The sequence below is a fragment of the Triturus cristatus genome, chromosome 7, assembly GCF_964204655.1.
Source record: "Triturus cristatus chromosome 7, aTriCri1.1, whole genome shotgun sequence".
NCBI lineage: Eukaryota > Metazoa > Chordata > Amphibia > Caudata > Salamandridae > Triturus > Triturus cristatus.
The window spans coordinates 1,073,831,012-1,073,853,692 of NC_140590.1; the positions used below are offsets into that span (position 1 = coordinate 1,073,831,012).

Consider the following 22,681-nt stretch of genomic DNA (forward strand, 5'->3'; position numbering starts at 1 on the left):
TTGGTATCCAGGTAGATGAGCGCCTCTCTATGAGGAAGCAGGGAGGCTACACCTGCGGTATCTGCTTTGGTATCATGCATATTCTCAGGAAGGTCTTCCAATGGCTCACGCTGCAAAGTAGGAAAATCCTCACTCTGGCACTCATTGTAAGCAGTTTGGATTATAGCAATGCCCTCCTGGTTGCAGCGAATGAGTCACTACTCTCTAAGCTGCTGGTTGTCTAAAACACTGCTGCCAGCCTAGTTTGCCAACTTTCTCCTCGCTGACCATCAGAGCCTACATTGAAATCTCTTCACTGGCTCCCTGTAAGAAAACCCTCTTTATTCAAGCTCCTGTGCCGGATTCACAAAACTCTGTTAGGCAAGGGCCCTCTTTACATTCAAGAGAAACTCTGGCCATATCTGCCTACCCAAAACCTCCGATTCAAAGGGCAACTCTTGCCATGCCCTAGTAGCATACGTACAACTCGATATGGTGGGTGATCCTTTTCCTATCTCGCTTCCCACCATTGGAAGGGACTGTCCTTTCATATTCTGTCCTACCCTGAATTCGCCGGTTTTAAAAAAATTACACAGGACCTGGCTCTTCGAACTCCTTTTCCTAATCATACGCTTAAGCGCCAAGAGACCCACTTCGTGGGTGATTCATTTGTGCTATAATAAATCTATTTAATGGGTCAAGCTTGACATCAGCAGAGCAATGGATTTAAACAGATATGTTGATATGCATCTAAACTGATCGAATATCATGAGGACAACCACATCACACCCTAGGCAGTCTCAAGCTACTCGAGGATGTTTTTGCAGTAAGAAAGGTGTCCTACTTAGCATTTTTGTTTCTCTTTATGTAGTAGTATAAACAAAACAACTGGTAATACACCTGTGCAGGGCTATCTAATTGATTTAAGCTGTGGTAACGGACAGGTGAGTTTCTTTACTGGACAAGAAGATTTCAGTAGCATTTTCCTCCTTGGACAAGTAGATAGCTTAATAAAAATCCACACCCTTGTGCCACTTGTCCTCTTCATGAGTTGTTGTCTTGAGTGAGGTGTAACAGGGGATGGGGCCCTAGGAGGATAGAGCGTGTGGGAGAGATATGGGGAGTTTTGTTTGCACACTTTGTATCATATTGTGCAAGCGATCCAACTTCATTTTACATTTGAGCAGTTTGTTTTTAAGAGTCGATAAGAGATGTGAGCTCTTGTCAGTAGTACGTTGCTGTAATAAAATGTGTGTGGAATCATGCCTATGAGATTTTGAGTCCATTAGTGGTGAGTCAGTGAATTTGTGTGATTTTTTGTTTTTTTAAAGTTAATTTTTCTTTTTTTTTTTTGGGTAACTGGACTGGGCCTGGAGGATGGTTGGCAAAAGGAAGATGTACAAAGAAACGGTGGTGGCTAAAGGCAGGGCTGTGTGTGAGCTCCTTGGTAGTATTTTAGTCAGTGTAGCTTTATTTCAGGTTATGATTTGTTTATTTGTATATTTATATAGCGCAACTAATACCCGAAGCGTCTAGGCGCTTGAAGACGCTCCCCAGCAGACATGAGGTTAAAAAAAGTGCTGAATGATTACAGTGACAGAAATGTACAAGGTTATATCTTAAAGAGCCAGGTCTTTAGACCCTTTCTAAAAGAGAATAGGTCAGGGGAGTTTTTAGGAGTGAGAGGCAGCTTATTCCACAATCTGGTAGTAATATTTAAAAAGCTTTTACTACCCCAGTTAGACAGTCTTGCTTTGGGAACCTCCACCAACATAAGTGAGGAGGACCGCAGCCAACTGGTTGGTGTGTACCAGCGAAAGTGGTCGATCAAATATGCAGGACCCTGGTTGTGCAATGCCCTAAAGGCAATGCAGAGTACCTTAAAGTTGATCCGTTTTTCGATTGGGAGCCAGCGTAGGGTATTAAGGGCCGCCTTTGCAGAGGAGTATTTTGGCAATCTAAGGAGCAGACTGGCGTCGAGTTCTGTATTACCTCCAGTTTAACCAGGAGGGCTTTGTTAACTCCAATCAAAAGCCCGTTACAATAGTCCAGCCTTGATAGAACTAAGGCAAAAACCACTGTTTTCTGCAGGTCCAGTGGTATGAAGGGAAAGACTTTCCTTGGGATCTTCAGAGAAAAGCAGGCAGCTGAAGTGATTGCATTCATATGGTGGGAAAAGGACAGAGTGGTGTCAAAGAAGATACCCAGGTTTTTTGCCTTGGCGACTGGTGAGGGGAAAGGGCCTAGTTCCATAGGCCACCAGTCGGAGGACCAGAAAGAGACATCTCTGCCACAAAGGAGAACTTCTGTTTTATTTATTTGAGTTCTGCTTCAGGCAGTTACCTGACATCCATCTACTCACCTGTCCCATACAGGCGTGAAAGTTATGGACTGTGTTTCGGGAGTCATCTGAGATGGATACTATAATCTGGGTGTCGTCAGCGTATGACACCATAGCAAATCCGTAGGATTTGATAAGCCTGGCCAGGGGGACTACGTAGAAATTAAAAAGAGTCTGGCTTAAGACGACCCCTGTGGAACCCCACACGGAAGATAGAAGCTCTTAGAGCCGAGACCATCCACACCACAAATTGTTCCTGGTCCGAAACAAAGGAATTTAGCAATGATAATGCAGTACCAACAATGCCTATATCTTGCAGGCGATGGAGTAGGAGGCCATGGTCCACCATATCGAACGCTGCCGAAAGATCAAGCAGGATCAATGCCACCATGCCTCCCTTATCTACAGAACGCCTGATTTCTTCAGATGCCGTAATCAATGCAAGCTCAGTGCTATGACCACGCCGGAAACCGTATTAAGATGGATCCAAAATGTTATTGTCAAGGATAAAAGAAGATAATACTTGGTTAACTTATTTTTTGAGAATTTTCTCCGGTAGCGAAAATAAGCAATAGGCTGAGAATTGCCTGGGTCTGCTTTATCCAAATTGGTTTTTTTAGTAGTGGAAGAATTGAGGTCTTTTTCCATTTTGGGGGGAAAATGCCAGTTTTAAGAACTAGATTGAATATTTATGTGAGATGTCCGGCTATTGGCTCGATTGCAGAGAGAGTAGAGTGATCATAGGAGGACAGGGGTCCAACGGTGAACCAGATTTGGCGACAGAAAGAAGTTTAGTGACCTGCTTGAGCGTTATAGGTGAAAACTCTGAGAGATACGCAGTCGGGACTACTGGAGTTCTTAGAAACATTGAGATCCAGGCTTCCTGCGTCATGAGTTGGAACCTGAGTAAATTTATCATAGATGCAGCGAACCTTACTGCAAAAGGTGGAAGCCAAGGTATCACAGAAGGCTTGATTTGGTGTATTATCTTTGTGGACTTGCACTTGGCTGAGTTTTAGGACTGTGGCAAACAGTTCTTTAGAATTATTCTTGCAGTTTTCAATCTTTTCTGAAAAATACTTAATTTTTGCAGTGTGGATCGTTCCTTTGTACTGGGATATTAATTCCCTATAGCGCTCTTTTTCCTTTGAATCATAATTACGCCTCCAACATTTTCTTGCCTGCGGCAATGCCTTTTTAGAAGTCTTAGCTCTTCTGAGAACCAGGGTTCGGTGGGTGCAGTCCTGGTAATTTTCCCCGTTTTATGAGGAACTGTCTCCAGAACTGCCGACCAAATCCAATTGTGGTAATCTAGAGCTGCTCTCCCTGGATCTAGGGATAGGTACGGTCTGCTCAGGCTAAGTTTAGAATGAAACTCATTGTTATGCAGGCAATGCCACTGGAAACACCTGTGGCTTTTAGTTAAAGATGACCTAGTATCAACAGTAGGGGGCAGTGTGAGAGTTAGCATAACTGCTGCATGGTCTGGCCACAGTAGTTGCATGGTACCTTTGAATTTCAGAAGCGGACAGTCAGAGAAAACAGCGTCAAGCAAGTGTCCAGCTCTGTGAGTAGGACCTTCAATCAGCTGTGTCAGGCCTACACTGGGTAGAAGGTCCATAAGGACCATCGTATCCTTATTGTGTAGTTTATCTAAATGAATATTTAAGTCCCCAAGAATGGTATAGTCCTGGAAGCTGACTTTGTGTTCAAGTAGATGACCCAGGGTTTGAAGAAAGTTAACCCGGGGGAAAGGGGGGGGCGATAAATCCACATACCGTTAAAGGAATGCATATTATTTATATGAAAAGAAAGCACTTCGCAACTGGCTCTGGAGGCAACCTCGTTGAAGGAGGCTTTTATGTGGTTCCTATAGACAATAGCTAGCCCGCCTCCTTTTTTAGGGCTCGCGCCTGCGTTGCAGTGCTCAGCACTACTCGCGCAGCGAGAGCCCTTTTGTATGGTCTTTTGAAAGCTGACCACACGCTCGTACGTGTGATTAGGCTTTCGCCGGCAGGCATTGGCTTTCACGCGTGTTTTTTAATTTTTTTATTTTTTTAAAGGCACACGATTGGGCAAAGGCGGGCGCATGTCCCGCCTTTGCAACGCCTATTCCCGACCGTGTCTAGCACGCGCAGTGGCGCGCGTTCTCCTTGCTGCCACGCTCCATCCACCCGCTCCTCTGTGGTGCGCGCGCACCACTGGTTTTGAACAGGAGCAGAGATCAATCGCCCTTTCATCATGATCGAGACTGTATTCATTTCACGCCTAGGCAAACGCCCACAGATCCCAGTTTGTGAGCGTCCTTTATACCGCTGGAGGGAGCCCTAGAGCCATAGATGAATTAATATCCGATACCGGTCTGTTTGTGTGGAAAAATGCGGGGACAAACATATTAGTGATAAAATTGAGCGAGTGCTTCATGTGAAGACCCAGAGTCTGTGTGCGGTTCTGAAGTAATTAACTTTCTGTCTATTATTCACACACGCATCCTTCCGGTGAGATATTTGGGTACGGGTAAAAACTGTTTTCACCATCCTAACCAGCTCACACTTATTCAGCCCAGAAAGGCGTGGTTATTGTTGACAAGCTACTCATATTCTTCAAACTCCAAAGAGAAGACAGCAAAAGATGTCAAACTTGATGATACTCTGTGCTCAAAGGGACACCACTGCTCCGTATCAGTGGTTAATTTTACACATGCTGGTGAGCTCGAAAGTTAATCCAATTCAGGTACACCGGAATTACACAACCCTCAACGACCCACTGGGTTCATTAACTGAATGCCAAGGACTGGAACGCGGTGTCCACAAGGAGCTTGAGTCATCTGGTCACACTTTCCACACTAAAGCGTTCATATTGAATCTTCTGTCGTTATGACTGTGTGATCTTCGACGAAGCAAGCCATTTATCGGAACAGGTGCCTGTGACAGGCCAGAGGACACTAGGGAGTGGCATTCAGTACTTATCTGAGATCAATAAAAGTGACACAATCCCTGTCATTAACTAGTGCAAGTACCCATGCTAGGGCAATACTTGTGATGCAGCGCTACACTTGTGCACGGGCACACTACCAGATCAGTGGCATAACACAAAATAATGAGACCTCACTGCAGAATCTTTAGAGGGGCCAAGAGTCTCCCTTATCTCACACATTCATCAACCTTGAACTGAATGAGGCCCTTTCTGAAGGCTTGTTTTCGGTTGTCCCTGCACTCTGCGCGGCTGCATGTGCGATTTTATGTGAACAACTGGAAATCCAGGTGCGCTGCGGTAAAAGAAAATGAAATTACCTTTTGTGGGAGTTAGGGAATGGGGTCTATAATTGAAGGTTGAAAGGCTTCAGGTGCTCAAAATAAAATACTCTCTTCCTTACTTTAACCAGCATAATAAACATTAAGGTGCCGATTCCGATCCATTAAAAAAAATGTACTGTCCGACTCGTATCCGTATTTTTTACGTACGAATCGTACAAGTCCCGTACAAACGGCGAAGTACGATTCGTACGTGAAAAATACATACGAATGACCTCAGGAAAAGTCTACGAGACGTCCCCGGACAGTTTTACGTACGAGTCGTAAAACTGAAGTCCGAGCGCACAAGTCCGATCCGTACCAGCGTCCCGAATACACAAGCGTATGGAAAACGTCCCGTACGGAGCAAACTGTGCACGACCCCTACCCCGGGTACACTTGTGCCCGGGGTACGAGTCGTACGGCCCCCCCCCCAGCCTCCCACCGCTCTCCCGTATGTACGCACCGTACCCCCCAGCCCCCCGTATGTACGCACCGTACCCCCCAGCCCCCCATATGTACGCACCGTACCCCCAGCCCCCCGTATGTGTACGCGCCATACCCCCAGCAGACAGAATTAGGCAGCCTTTACTTTTTCTTTACATTTTTATCACCTTCGGATATTTACTAAGTGCAGATGTAGCGGATTAGGGTGCGATGCCAAAGTTCACTTCCTGTCTGTGCTGTGTCCTACAACCCTTTCCACCTCGCCTTGAACCAAAGGCCAAACAAAACAAGCATTGGCATAGCCAATAGGTCTCGCCTTTGGGACTTTGTAAGTGTTTAGCCAGGCAACAGTTGATGTTGTTGCACCAAGGATATTGTGCTGGATAACTAAACACTCAAAAGGTCCCAAAGGCGAGACCTATTGGCTATGCCAATGCTTGTTGTTGTTGCAATCTTTCCTGATGATGGAGAAACCTGGCGGAATAGCTACCACCTTGTCGGGCCCTGAAGTCTCATCTGCCCAGGTTTCTACTACAAACACAATGTCTAGCCTTTGTTCTACAACAAAGATAGCAAATTCAAATTTATGTTTGACAAGTAAACGTGCGTTAATAAGAGCGCACTGAAGTCTTGACTGGGTCTTATGGGAAATATTGATATGAGCAGATTTGATATTCAAAAGATGTAATTTACATAAGTGACAAATCTGGGGATCTAAGCTTTTTACGCATGTAAGGACTGGTCCTGAGCTGCGCAGTATAGGAGTGGAAAGAGCCAGCAACCTGTCTCGAGAGTACCTGTACATGCTTCCTGGGCGAGTTTTTAACAAATCCAGTAGCGTAGCTGGCGCTGAGCGCGGGACGAGCGTGGACGGGTGCAGACGGGCTTGCCTTTGGCATGCCGGCGGCGCGCCCGCTGCATCCGTCTGCTACCCGTCCACTTCGGGCAGATTAAGTAGTGAGGCAGGCTCTGATAGCGTGAGCAGCTAGACCGCCAACTGCCCAAAATGGCGGGCGTCGATACTGCTAACCCCCTCTTCCCACCCGACTCTCTCCACACAAACGGCAACAATGCACTGCGGTGGACCGGAGAGCGACAAAAATGCAAAAAAGGTAAGGAAGTTACAAATTATGATCAAATACCAGTTTGAAATCTGGACTAAAATCTATACTAAACGAGCGGCAGCATAGCAGCGTGGCAGTGCAAATGAGAAAAAGAACATAGGCAGAATTTAAAATCACCAGCACCTTTTTTTTTAAAATAGCTGGAAATGCAGGCACCCAAAGAGTGTTTAGGTCGTTGTTAATGCGGGCTGCGCGTCCGCATCGGGGCCGATTAAGTAGTGAGGCAGGCTCTGACAGCGTGAGCAGCTAGACCGCCAACCGCCCAAAAAGGCGGCCATCGATACTGCTAACCCTTTCTACCTGCCCAACTCTCTTTCAGTCAGTCGTGGTCAGTAGAAATGGTATGTGGGGTATCAGTGCGAACTTACCTAGCCATGCTAGAAACTTTTAGGACCTTCAGAATATCAAAGACTATTGTGACAATATGGCTTTCCAACAATTGGATTGTTACCATCCTATTTTTACTCTGAGTGATATTTCACTCAGGTTCAGGCTAGGGTAGCCTGGGTAATACGAGGGTCGTTTTGGATAGGTCAGTGGAGAGAAGGTTCTCGGGAGGCTGTTATGGGCATCCTGGAGTCTGATCTGGTTAAAAGCTCTCTTTGATTTATGTTTGATGGACATAATAAGTTCATACAAAAAGTGTGTTGGTTTTTGATCTTACAAAGCAGATATGGTGTGGGAGGACTACGATATGGATCCTTGGAGTATCACAGGGTACGCAGTGAAAATGCAGAAGCTGTGTTTAGAATGCCATCACATTGGACCTCACATTAAGGTGAAAAACCACCTTTAGTTCAACATCACCATGTGGGGGGGGGGGAAAGCAGCAGAAATCAGTTTATGTACAAAGAGACCCTTGGTGCAGTGTAAGCCGTATGTTGTATCGTAATCATAAACAATAATTGTATTAATGTCAAAGTCACCCCGTTGCATCATCAGGCAAGTGTGTGGTATAAATTATTGAAACAAACGCATTTCGGTGCAAAATCTGTCTTGGGTGCAAATTCACTTTTTGCGTAGCATCAATAGGAATGTGGATACACTTTTAAAGAGCACAAATGTACCTCATTTTGCAGTGCACGGTTGCTTTACTTCATCGTTTGTGCAATGCAACTGGAAGCCCTCTTTAGCTGGGCGGACTAGCGTACCGGATAGGCAACTGCTCATGCTGAGACTGAAATACTCTTCTGACCTCATTCAAAATGTGGAAATAATTTTTTTCAAGCAGTGGTTGGAGGGGTGTGACACAAATAAAGGAGTGATTTAAGGATTCTGACCGAAAGCTCTCTTTGAGTTTTTTTGTTTTAAGTAGATGATCTGTGGGAGCAAGCTAAAATGTCAGTTGCTGGGCCTAAAAAGAGGAACAAATCATTCAGTAAGATCCATCTGCTAGCTCAGCATTCCTACCAACATTTCCTTCTGTGACATAAAAGATGCATGTTGATCTGCAGCATGAAAAGAAAGAGAAAAGTAAATTTCTGTGAAAACAACCCTTATTGGCTAGAATACAAAACAACAGTTTTTGTTCTTTTTGATACAGACTCTTAAATAGTGTAGTGTAGTTAATTACCTACAGTAAAGATGTTAAACATTTTTATTTAAATCAAGCTGTTTTTATATTGTACTAAAATATAAAAAAGTCACATCAAAAATGTTGGGGTATTGGGAGTTATAGATCTAGCTTAGTCTGAAGGTCTCATTAGTAAAATAACATGTGATCTTAAAGAGCATGATGTTATCAAAACCCTTGTGTGAAAATGTACAATATATATGCAGTTGTACAGTGTAGTATGCTTATTACCATTGTTAATTATGCGTATGGTCCATGACTGACAAGCTTATAACAGGACATGATGAGATGCCTTGCCTCCTTCAACAATTGTAATAAGATAGCTTTTTAGTCACTATGCATTTGCATATATGGTTTGTCTTATATAATTTTTCGTATGTATTTGTATGAAAAAAATGATTTAAACAAAACCTATATTCAAAGGGATAAAGTTGTGCAGCTAGGACAAATTGCATTGAAGAGGCCTTAACAGAGTTGTTTTCCGTTGCAAAGTCATTGTACTATGAGGGAGGAAGAAAACAATATTTTCTCATATCAGGTTTGTTTTACTATTGCTCTAAAGAATGTTTTATTGGACCAGAATTATTTTTCCTGACAAGCCATACATTTATATATTTCATAGATGTGAGGATCTGGGTTATTATATGATATGGCTGTAAGGCCTAATCGTCCAATAAGCTCGCAAAACCTGTCTTGGGTCCAGTCAGACTTATTTGAAAACCTTAAGCTCAACCCTGGTAGCAATGGCTCCTAGCAGCAAGGTTTAGCAAAGGAACAATGTGTAAAGCATTAAACAGCACCAAACAGAATAGGAAAGTCATACAACAAAAAAGAGACCTGACAACAACTTATAAAAATAGAGCATATTTTTATGAATTTTCAGAGTCCTTGATGACAAAAATACACTGATGGGTTCGGAAGTTATTAATTTGTAATGCATTAAACAACGTTAACATCAACCGCAAACAAGCATTGGCAATTCAACCCTTTGTAAACTTTTGAAAAGTTTGTAACACTGAGTTTATCGCCTCCCACCCGGATTGGGCAACCAAATCCGGCAGGATAGAGGTCTAGGAGGTCTAAAAGAAATCTTTGGACAGTTACCTGCCCACCAGAGCGCTTTTAGAGGGAACTCCAAACTTTACGGGACAACTAACATTGATTCTATGGAGTGGTCCTGAGGGATGCAGGCTTAAAGATGCTCAATGAATGCTCCAGATGCTGTGCGGTACACAGTGATGAAGTGCGATCGAGTCCTTGGTCCACAGGGGATTGGGGGCGACCCGGCCACAGATCTCTGGGTTCCACGAAGCCCTCTATACAGGGTTCAAAGGACTGTTGATGAAGATCTTTTGTTCTTGCAACACAGCGGTCATAGGGCAAACCTTTGGTGGGAGCTAGTGTCCCTTGGGGTAAAGGAATCCGGTCACAACCAACACCCACAGGTCCAGTAGACTCGGGTGAAACTTTTGGCTATTTCCAAATTGTCCATCGAAGTGCCAGGCGTCTTCTAGTGCCAAAACAGCTGTGATGGCTGCCAGAAATGTGGTTTGGGCTTTTCCAGCTCTAATGTCCCAAGTGCCCTTCTGGAGGGCCAGACAACCGACCCTTGGAGTCTCTACTTCGGATTGGGGCTGGGAAACAACTTCTTCCCAAGCCAGGCATGCAGAACAGGGCCCAAACCACGGTAGCCCAAAGTGCAGCAGGTGCAGTCGCACCACTATCGCAGCCTCGTCTTTTGCTTCCAATGGGTGCAAAGTGGTAGTCTTCTCTTCCTTATTCCAAATCCGGCAAGTACTTAAGTTTCAGGTGCCAGTGGTGCCCATTATATCCCACTAAAATACCCTGAAGGGACAACGCATCGCTAGCCAATTGTCTAATAGGTCCCCTCATATCTGGTGACACAGTTCCTGTGATGTGTGGCATCTGGCTATCCCAGAGTGCAACTTGCATACCACAAATAACATGGCTGAAGTCTTCCTTGAGTGTCAGGACCTTGGTAGCCATGGCTACCATGGACTGGACGCCCACAAAAAACTGGTTCTGAAACTGGTATTCCCTTCCTTGGCCTTGGCTCGACCTTGTCTAGGGAAAACAAAAGGCTTCCTTTGCAGGAATGTTGTCGCAGCGGCCCTTCAAAGGTGGGATCACATTTGATGCCTGCCTTTTCGGTTAACACCATTTGCAGCCCATCCTGTGGGTAGGAGGTCACACCTACAGTGCGACAACTGCTTTTGTTCCCGGCCTGTGAATTGGTCACATGTCTCCCCAGGCGAGCAGAACCCTGTCTCAGTCCCATTGTCCCTGCAAAAGCTGCTGCACTAGCTGGGTTAAGGAATGGCAACATTTGCAAAGATGACCAGTGTTAAATTTGACATAAATGTTGACTGCACTATGGAGTCACAGTTAATGTCCTCTTTTATTTGATACCTTACATGACACAGTTAAGTTACCTCTGTCATGAGTTGGACAATTGGAATGCCAACCGTTACCTCTGCAATTACCTTATAAGGCTACTTAACTGTCCTCAGCTAACCAACTCTTTGGGATTTTGCCGTTCAAACATATCAAACATAGGTCTATGAAACCATATATAGCTCCTTGCCTTAGGGCTTCATAGGCCTGCCTTAGAGTATGTGTGTGTGTATATATATATATATATATATCTATATCCTACTGGCGGTCGCCAGTAGGTAGTTATAGTTAGCACCAAGTTTCCATAGGAAGAGCATTTTTTGTTTTGCTTATAACTTTGGCGTCATTTGATGAATCTTCATGAAATATTCCAAACTAATTCTTTGTTCATATCAGCTCCTATGTTGAAAGTTTGGGGGTGAATCCTCAAGGGAGGGCTGAGAAAAAAGGGGGGGTCCCAAAACGTGTTTTCTCCATGTTAATTTCCATAGGAAACTTTAGACAAGGCTACAGGTTGAACGGGTGAACGGAATTACCACGAATTTGGCAGGGAGAATGGTCTTGGTCTAGAAAGCACGCTTTTGTTTATTTGGTGTAAATCCGTTCAGTAGTTTTGGAGAAATATCAAAATTTGCAGATATCGATATTTAGGAAATCTGCCATCTGATTGGCTGAGGCGTTACGAGCTTGATGCTTATTGGCTGCGAGCTGTTGCAACTAGGAAGGGTTGTCAGCCATTTTGTGATTCCATTGAAACGAGTAAGGGGAAAAAGGGCGAAAAGAGAAGGAAACAGGAGGATAGCAGCACTGTAACCTCTGAGGGGGAGTGCGAAGCGAAGTAGTCACTCCTGTGGACTGAAAGTGCGGTGTTGCTCAGCTGAGAGGAGATGCTTCTACACTCGGGTATGAAACCGAGAGCCTAAACCGTGAGGTCATTGCTGTAAAGTGATGTGCTCTGGTCTTTGTAGCATACCTGTGGAAGTAGTGTTAGTAGGCGTTTATACCATACAGGGAGTGGGAAGCGAACTACTGACCTCTACCGTGCATTTATACTATACCGGAAGTGGGAAGCGAAGTAATCACGCCTACCGGTGTGAAGACTCTGGGATCAAACTGAGCTGATTGCTGTAAAGTGATAGGCTCTGGGCGCTGTAGCATACTGGCCGTTGTAGTATAACTGTGTAAGTAGTGTTAGTATACGTTTATACTATACAGGGAGTGGGAAGCGAACTACTCACCCCTACTGGTCTGAATACTCGGGGATTAAACCGTGGGCTCATTGCTGTAAAGTGATGTGCTATGGGCGCTGTAGCATACCCGTGGAAGTAGTGTTAGTTCGCGTTTATACAATACAGGGAGTGGGAAGCGAATTACTCACCCCTACTGGTCTCAAGACTCGTAGATGAAACCATGAGCTCATTGCTGTAAAGTCATGTGCTCTGTGTAGTATTCCAATGTAAGTCATAGTAGAATGTTAGTATGTAATGCTAATATAATGTAAGTATGTAATGTTAGAATGTAGGGCTGTCATGAGGGGAATCTTGGGGGTATGTACACGGTGCTGAAGAAGACGGTTGACTTGCTGTCTGGTTCTGTTGGTGGCTGTTAAAGCTGTCTTGTTTTCCTGCAATAAATCTACTTATCGGATCCACTGCTGTCTTCCTCTATAAATTTGGCGACCAGCGGGAGAAGGTAAAAAGAAGGCAGCACTCACCAAGATTTTGAGCTTGCTTGCGTTCTGCTGAAGACCCGTTTTCTTGGTGAAGCTTTTTCTACTCATCCCAGGGTCGTCGGCTCATCGAGCTATGTGATCCTACCTCTGGTAGGATTTATATTTTTTGATTTTGGGCTTCCTCTGCCTCTTCACTACACTCTGGTTGCTGTTCTACACGTCTGTAAGTAGTGTTAGTATGCGTTTATACTAATTCTGTAGTTATGCAGTAACCAATGCATCATGGCCCTATGGAGCGCCACCTCCCAGGCGCAGCTCATACAATGTCCCGAGGTGTGCATAAGCGGGACATTTATGGTTGCTATTACAGGGCGGGAGCATGGCTTCCACCCTGTGATAGTAAATTATTGTTTGCCTTGTTGAAGCGAGAGGAGGAAAACCTCGTATCGCTTCAATAAAGCTGATCCGGGTGGTAAAAATGGAGAAAATAAAATGAAGCGGGGTCTCACCCGTTCATTTAAATGAGCCCACTGGTGGGTAATGTTCCGGGACCAATCCTATTATTATATTGCGGGGTCTCTGCAGCACTGGGGACCCTAATCTCACATGTAAATTAGGCGCGGGAGGGCACAGAGAAGTTTTGCAGCCTAGGGGATCGACACCATCCCGGGTATTGTTTACTAATTGTTCGGGGGGCTTCGAGGCCAACTCAAGACCGGGGATCGGCAACCTCCAGGGCTTTACTTAAATATGCAGGGTGTGCCTCGCCAGTCCTTGAAGCCTCGGTGGCCCTAGGCAGTGCCTTATTGGTTCTGTAATCACACGGGCAGTACTCATGGTGTTATAAAGTGATACACTCATAGAACCCTTGCTGTTGTGGAATTACCCAGGCTTCATTTATGTTATAGTCTGTTGGTTTATATTTGTGAGGTGCGCCGCAAAATTACAAATGTTTTTCCTCATAACCTCCTATCAACCGCCGATTTTCACAATAAACTACAGACAAGTGTAATCAGAAAAAGAAGACCCATACATTAACTTATTTATTGGTAAAAAAAATAACTTTTATTAAAACACCACAAATAAATGGAAACGTAACTTTATTCGAACAAACAGTAAAACATGAAAGAAGTGGGTGGGACTCCTCCGGAAGCAGCGTACAAAACCTGCAAGAGAAAAAAGAAACATAAGTATGTGTGCCATGTCCAAGAGAAAAAGAAAGGTAGTCAGAATGAAAAGAAGAAAGTGAGAATGGGACAGAGAGCGAGTGGGTGGAAGGGAGAAGGGGAGGGAGAGTCAAAAGAACAGAGGGAGGAGGCCTACTGCACCCAGCCCTCACTGTTCACCTTCCGTCACCCGTGTGTCTGGGATGGTGGGGTCCGCGAGAAACAGTGTGGTCTAGCAAGTCTTTAAAATGAAACAGAGATATGAACGAGGCCATAGATTATATTATTATCTACGGCAACATCGCTTGCCTGCACCTGTTCACCCAAGCTGCTGCACCCCAGCCCCTTCCCCCAAACTGTGCTCAAATGCAGCTCCTGCGCACCGAGGCTTCACTGCTCACCTGCCACCACCGGGGTGTCCAACGATGTGCCGGTGCGAGCTCAGACTCCGTGGTGCCTCTCAGGGTGGCACAGCAGGTCTCCAGTGTGGGACGGTGTCTTGATACCACGATGGGAGGCGTCAGAAAGGCCAGAGCATCATCAGCGGTTGAGCACCTGCTGCGTGCTTTTTTGTGCAACTAACTCGGTGTCTGAAAAGGGAGAAATAATATAATGGTGGAAACGTCTTGAGGTAAATGAAGGTTTATTTCAAGCTTAAGAGAGAACTCCAGTTGAGTGCATCCTTACTCCTTGAAGTACTATCTACCAACTGTTCGTGGTAATCGTGGTTCAAAGAGGAGTTGGAGTGCACGAGAATACACAAGGGTAAATAATATGTTATGCCAACGTTCACATACAAAGGAACAGAGCGCATGCTAGAAGCATAATGTGCCAGTGCAATGCAGTGGCGCAAGCCTGTCTGCATGCTTACTTAGTAGTCAGCTCACTACAGTGTCCCAAAAGCCAACGCCACGTGCCTGTAGGGCAGCTCTGCCCACTGGCTCAGGCCTACAGTACTGTCCTGCAGGTCCTTAAAATGAGACAGAGATGTGACTGAATGAGGTCAGAGATCACATCATTACGCACGGCAACATCGCTTGTTTGCACCTATGCACCCAGGCTGATGCACCCCATCCATCCCGCCGCAACGCACTCAATTGCAGCCCCTGTGCACCCAGGCACCACTGCTCACCTGTTGTCATTGGTGAGTGTCCAAACATGACGGCCAGCAGGGTTCACAATTCAGATGTAGTTTTGATTGCCAGGATGATGTAGACCTCATGGATCCCTTTCCTTTTTTTTATTGCGCATTGATATGCGAAGTGGATGTGGCCATAGCACCTGAAGCAGTGTGGAAGAACTGGGACATGTGGCGTCGTCGTTATCCTATTTATACGTATGCAAAGTGGGCTGGGCTTGCGTACGCCAGGCCAGCGTAGGGGTGTGAATAATTATTCCGGGGACCTGGGCGTTGTTCAGTTCCTGCCTGGGCAGGAAGTGTACTTATGTGTGTGTCCCTGTTGCAGTTTTGACGTCGCACAATCCGCAATTTACATTAATGTAGCATGTACAGGGAGGGTGGCAACTATCGCTAATGAGATGCTGTCTGAAAACATTGAATGGACAACATCACATGTTGTCAAGCTTGTGGATATGTGCAGACACGCATGTCAATGGTGTGTGGTATTATTGAAAGTGTTGCTATCGCGAAGCGCACACATGTGAATGTGCTCGGATGGAGGGAGGATCAGCAGTGAGGTTATGTCATACACAGTGATTTTTAACTCTTTTTATTGGCATTTGTAATAAAAACATTGCATACATTTTCACATTCGGAAATACAGTAGGTATGAGCCCGTGAACAGGAGTGTACAGACGCTGCTTTTATGGTCAGCGGAGCTTACAGGCTTAGAGTGTTATGGTCCCCGCCTTATCTCTGAGTTATAAACTGGCTACCGAAGCCTGTGTCTGGGCTCAGCCCACTAGTGTGCTCTGTGGACGCCGCACCATACGGGGGCTGCTCCATGTATCTATATCCCCTGTGTGGGTTATCACATAGGTCGTTGAGGTGCAGCCACCTGGTTAACGAACTGGGGATATGTAAACTGGGGAGTGCACCATATCTTGGAATATAAGCAGTGTGAGTCTAACGTCGGAGAGCAGTGTCATTGCCTGTCGTAGTGTTAGGGTTTCGCAGGCGGAGGGGGAGGGGGTGGAGGCGGGAGTATTGATCCTTTTCTATGCATGGGCCTAAGAAGGGAACAGTTCCAGTCTGCAGTTAGGAACCGCCGGGTGCCCGGGACTCCTGCGTGCCGCCCTGAGCGGACTCCTGAGTCGCGGAGGCCCCCTGAGAGCCAATCGTTCTCGGGCCTACTGCCGGTAACGTTTCCTGTGCTAAGGAGTGCATTAGCATTGCCCAGGGCAGGAAAATCGGATGTTTGAGATGTCCCCGGGCTTCCTCTGTTCTAAGTAGCGTTTTGTCCGCCTTCCCCCAGTTCTTAAATGCCCCCACCCATGCCGCCAGGGGAGGTCCCTCTGGGGCCCTCCAGTGCATGGTAATGACGTCATACACAGTGATAACACTCATTACGGTCAAGCAATGCATGTCAAACGTGAAGCTAAAAGTATCACATATGACACACTACTATACTGGTAAAGCCTGACAATAGAGCATACTGCAACACAAATCTACACATTACTCTTTACTGTTTGTCACGTGATCTAGGAGGTGCACTCTGCCCGTGGCTGATGATACCCCTTCGAGCCACCAATACCCAGGCCAAAAGGCAGAACAATAATGCGCGCACACACACACACCATGGACATCGTGTAACACACTTTTTTTTAATGTCGCGTTTCAGATGCATGGCTATCACACGTGGAAGGCTACTGTACAGAGCATGATTATTGATCAAGATGATTGTTTCATGTTGTGTGTACTATAAGATGTGTACACAGCCAAAAAGTTTTCAGAAAAGCTCTGTAAGCAGAAGAGGTGTTGCTCATCAAACGGTGTAGAGAGAATGACTAAAATGGCTGGGGTCCTCTAACTGTTACAATGGGACATGTTATGAACCAATCAAAAGCTTTTTTTTAAGGTCACATGGCAATCGCGCATCAAGCACGCAAGGAGGCCGCACCCAACGTGATTTTGAGATAATATATTTACCATAATATACGTTTATTACAGTTAGAAATGTATAAATGTGGAAAATATTTTAGATTATCACTTGCTCTCATATACACTTTAAACTTATTTAGATATAGTTTTGAGACATAAAAAAAGAAATGAGGGAATGGTGTACCCGGCGCGATACCATACGTCTATGATGTAACACAGGGCCTGGCAGCATGCACTCGTCGCATATGGAACGCGCACCCGGCGCGACCCTATACGTATATGACGTAACGCGCGTATTGGTACCGCGCAACCGTCGCATACCAAACTAGGAGCTGGCGTGACCTTATACGTATATGATGTAAGGCGGGACACGGTGCTACGAAGCCGTCGGATACGAAATATGCATCCTTAACGAGTTTCGCAATATGGCGGATAGGATTTGCGTGGTGATGGAGCTTGGTACACTACCGGTACGGGAGTCTAGTTTTTCCAACAAAAAAAATATATATACATACTTTTTTGGAAGATATAAAAAGTTACATAATTTTTCTAATTTTAAAAATAAAGGATAATAGAGGTCCAAAATATTACAAAACAAATAGAAAAAATATAGGTTTTATAAATATTAAAATATGAAATTAACATTTAAAAAACCTTTGAAATTCACTGAAACAACTATAGGTTTTATAAACGTTATAGTTAGGAATTAGCATTTAACAAAACTTTGAAATTCACTGAAAAAACCATAGGTTTTACAGACGTTATAGTTAGGAATTAGCATTTAAAAAACCTTAGAAATTCACTGAAAAAAAACATAGGTTTCAGGGACGTTCTAGTTACTTGGACATTTGACTCATAAAGCCAGAGAAATTCGCCTGTTATAGTTAGTTGAGCTAACTATAACTCGCGCGCCCGCAATTCACTGGTGATGACGTCACAAATTACATCACTCATGACATGGTCAGTGACATTACTGATGACATCACTGATGACATAATCCACATGATAATCTGATGCACATACTGATGCCCTAATATAAACTTTGATATACGCACTCTAAAATACAGACTACTATTTTTGAAAACATACACACAAGAATGCCAGATCACTGACAAAATATCAAGAAGGAGAATATCGACCTAAAAAAATATCGAGGAAAAAATATAGAATGCCAAAATATCGAATCCCTATCTCCAAACAGGTAAGTACAAAATTATAGAATCCAAAATATCGTTGTAAAAAATATAGTTGGTCAAAATATCGAATTTTTTAAATGTCTTAAAAGTAATGTAAAATTAAGGAAATAATACATATAATTAACTAAAACATACTTAAAAATACTTAAATGACTTTAAAATTAATAAATAACGTAAGTAAAAAAATAAATAAATACATATATATTAACGTAATATTAATTAAAAATATTCAATATTTTTTGCATAGGATAGCGGGCGGGTAAAATTTACTATTACCACTCCAGTAACTGCAATAGTAGGAAAAGAGTTGGATAGCTGGAGGGTAAAAATTACTATTCCCACTCCAGAGAGTGCAACAGTAGGTAAAGTGTTGGATAGCGGGAGGGTAAAAATTACTATTCCCACTCCAGAGAGTGCAATAATAGGGAAAGCATTGGATAGCGTAGGGGTAAAAATTACTATTCCCACTCCAGAGAGTGCAACAGTAGGGAAAGCGTTGGATAGCGTGAGGGTAAAATTTACTATTCCCACTCCAGAGAGTGCAACAGTAGGGAAAGCGTTGGATAGCGTAGGGGTAAAAATTACTATTCCCACTCCAGAGAGTGCAACAGTAGGGAAAGCGTTGGATAGTGGGAGGGTAAAACTTACTATTCCCACTCCAGTGAGTGCAACTGTAGGGAAAGCGTTGGATAGCATAGGGGTAAAAATGACTATTCCCACTCCAAAGAGTGCAACAGTAGGGAAAGCGTTGATACGTAGGCGTAAAAATTATTATTCCCACTCCAGTGAGTGCAATAGTAGGAAAAGCGTTGGATAGCGTAGGGGTAAAAATTACTATTCCCACTCCAGTGAGTGCAATAATAGGGAAAATATTAATTTAATATTTTATTAAAAATAAAATTAATTATTAATACCAAAAATAAAAATTACAATTATTTACCAATCACACAATATTTAATAATTAATTATAAATAGGGCTCCCGGTTTTCCGTTTAAACTGATTTGTACATATAAATACAGACGGAAAACAAGTTTTTCTTTGTCTGTATTTATATGTAAAAACGGGAAAACACTAGCACATTTTGCGGCGCTGCCATGCTCCAGCAGAGAGTTGAAAACAGGATTGGTATGGTGATTGCTCACAGAGCAATCGCCTCTAGTGTTATCAGTATTCAAACACAGCCTCGTTAACAAGTGAATGGTCTTTTAAAGACCTGTGAAGTGCTCTGGTGCGGCTGTGTGTGCCGGGAAGCTGTCTCAGCCCGGGCTGCCAGACAGGATGGAGGGGGCTGAAGCCCTTTGAGTCCAATGGGCACTGCGTGCCTGACGTTGGGTCACCGGTTCGTATCCTGGTGGGTGCATGCAGTCTTTCGGAGGCCGTGGAATTGACGCATGTCTATTGGGTTGTGGTGAACTCTGGCGCTCACTGCTTCACATCCTTAGAAACATGGAGGTGCACTCAGCAGGCGGCAATCAGTGCATGAGATTGGAGTGCAGGACCCCATGCTGTTTTTAACTGCAGTGAACAGATGGTGTTGTTTGCTAGTATTGTGGGTTTTCATCGGGTGGAGTCGGATCGTCTCTTGGGGCTCCGTGTCCTAATGCCGTCCAGCGCCACTTGGCATGCATGCAGAGTTTGTTTGTCCGTTGGGGGACGCTGGTTTGGCTGGATGCTGCATTGCTTCCTCTGAGGTGAGATTGAGTCATCATGCAGGGCTTGCATCGGTTGATGAAATTGTGTGACAGTACTTTTTTGCAGTGGAGGTTGAGTCCCCAGAGAAAGTTTTACGCACCCGGTGGCTTCGGATGTCGGGGGCAGGTGTCATCTGTTTCCAAGCCAAATTTACCATAGGTGTAATGCGGGACATCACTAGTCGCGAATGCAATGCGGCCATTCGTGGCAGAGAGGAGCTGCAGGGGCTCTAAGAAGGGGCGAAAAACAACAAAGCCACATTAACAAGCATAAGGTCTTTGAAGGACCTGTGAAGTACTCGGGTGGGCTGTGTGTGCACGGGAAGCAGTCTCAGTCCGGGCTGCCACACACAGCGTAGGGAGGAGGTATTGTGAAAGAGAAAGGTCGCCGCGCCTAAGATGTGTGAAGCATGCTTTCAGCCTCATGGGAAAAAACAGATGTTTAATTAGTTACAGGTCTGGTGACATCATGACAGACATAACGTTATTTTCCTCCGTACTCCAGTTCCCATATCCAAATTATTTAAAAGGGAAAGATTTCTTTTAAGCGCCCTTTACAATAGATTAACTGAGTTTCGTCAGGGGTGGTATGGAGCCGAAGTGACTTGCCCAGGAGCACGGAAATACGGCCTAGTTGGGAAGCCGGGATTAGTACGAAAGTCTCTTGTTGCTACTGTGATGAGGTGTTCTGAGGGAAGGACACCCCTAGCTATCATTATCATTCTGTTCTCAGTACTTGTCCTAAGTATGAACGCCGATCCCTGTAGGTGCTGATGCTATGACACCCTTACCTATGTACAGAAGACATTATGCAGTTAGTAAGCCCAGATATGCTCTTTTTAGGCCCGGCTTTACAGTGCCCCAATTATACACCTATTGTTACCAAATATTTAAAATCTAAACAGACTGAGGTGAGGACCATTTCCTTCTCACCTCTGGCCATAGGCTGTTATTTTGTATCATTCCACCTCCTATAGATCACTTGCATTGCAGTGCAGGACTGTATTACATCTCAAATGCACACTGAACCATTACATAAAATTATGTATCTCATATATACTTTGCCTAGAAAAGCCAATACGTTTTCCCTAGTTTTTTTCCCCCACTACAGCAGGATTTATTAATGTTTTATTGAGCGTGCAGTTTCAGTTTAGTTAATTAAGTTGGATATTATGCCAACATGGCAAAACAAACTTAAAATTACAATTATCCAGTCTATATAATTTTTAAATGGATACATTTTTTAAATAAGTAAACAAGAAATAAAGTCCCATGAACTGCATTCGCCCCACACACACCTGTTGGTGATAGCTTCTCAAGAAAAGTCGTTTTCAATGCTCCACGAAAATAGTAAAATTTGCCCCACCCCCTCACAAATACACTTCTTGTCAATTTAAATAAATGTGGAAAAATACTAGCTGCAGCGTTGTCTTTTACTTGTGGGAAAAATAAATGTGGATAAATACAGATAAAATGCTGAAAAAATAAATATGGATAAATACAGACGGAAATGAGAAAAAAATAAATACCATAAAACCAGGAGCCCTAATTATAAATACAAATATTTTATTTTACATTAATTACCTATTAATAATTAATTAACCAATTTTCTATACCAAGAATTAATAAATACAAATATTACCAATTAATAATTAATAAATAAATCATCAATATACAAAAATTGTTTCAATAAATAATTATGTACAATTAAATTACTTCCCACCATATTCCCCTATAAACCCACAACTCGCTACAAATAATAAATTAATACAATTAACATAATTATCAATTAAATAATTAATATAAATTAATTACCAATACAAATTATTTACCAATTAATAATTAAACAACCAATTAATTTTCAATACCAATTAATAATTACCTAATAACAATTAAATTACTTCCCACCCTATTCCCCTATAAACCCACAACCCGCCACAGAAGTAAAACGCACATATACTGTCTTAAAACATATGTACTTACTCACACATATACCACTGAGACATTCATTCACTCACCAACACACCCATACACACTAACTCACCCATACAGCCCTTCCCAGATGCACTTTTTAGGTCTCGCCTGACCCAGTGCATGCGCTGGTCTGGCGAGACTTATTGAGAGGGCTCCAAAAAGCCAGGCCAGCCTAGAGCTACAGTGAATGTGCGCGGGCGCGCGCGCCACGTTTTACCACGATTACTTTCACTTTTGCCTGCACGGCCGCTTTGATGTTTGATCGCGATCACTTTCGCAGCAGCACGGCCGCTTTACATAGCCAATAGGTCTCGCTTTTGGGATCTTATAAGTATTTAGTTACGCAACTGTTGCATGGCTAAACACTAGGTCCCAAAGGCTTGACCTATTGGCTATGCTTGTTAATCCATACAACCAGTGAATCACCCACTCGGACATCTATGCACATAGTCACACCCCCCCCACCCACCCATACAGTCACTGAGGCACCCATACAGATACTCAGACAACAAATCAATAACCCATATAGACACTCATGTAAGGTACTCACCAACCCATGCAGCCGCTTGGACACTAATACAGACTTTCACACAGTTTAGTCACTAAACCATACATTCAGTAACACATGTTCAATCACTCACTTATACAGTCAGTCACGCACCTACTAAATAATCCATTCAGGCACTTGTAAATCCACTCTTTCTTCAATACACCTTGGCATAGATATAAAGTGTACTAACCACAGGCT

The 22,681-nt window shown here is 43.9% G+C and overlaps 1 protein-coding gene across 2 annotated transcripts in view; it reads left to right on the forward strand.

Moving 5' to 3' along the window:
* PCYOX1L (prenylcysteine oxidase 1 like) overlaps nucleotides 1-22,681 on the forward strand; it is a 130,020-nt gene that overhangs the window by 20,477 nt on the left and 86,862 nt on the right. The window lies entirely within an intron of this gene.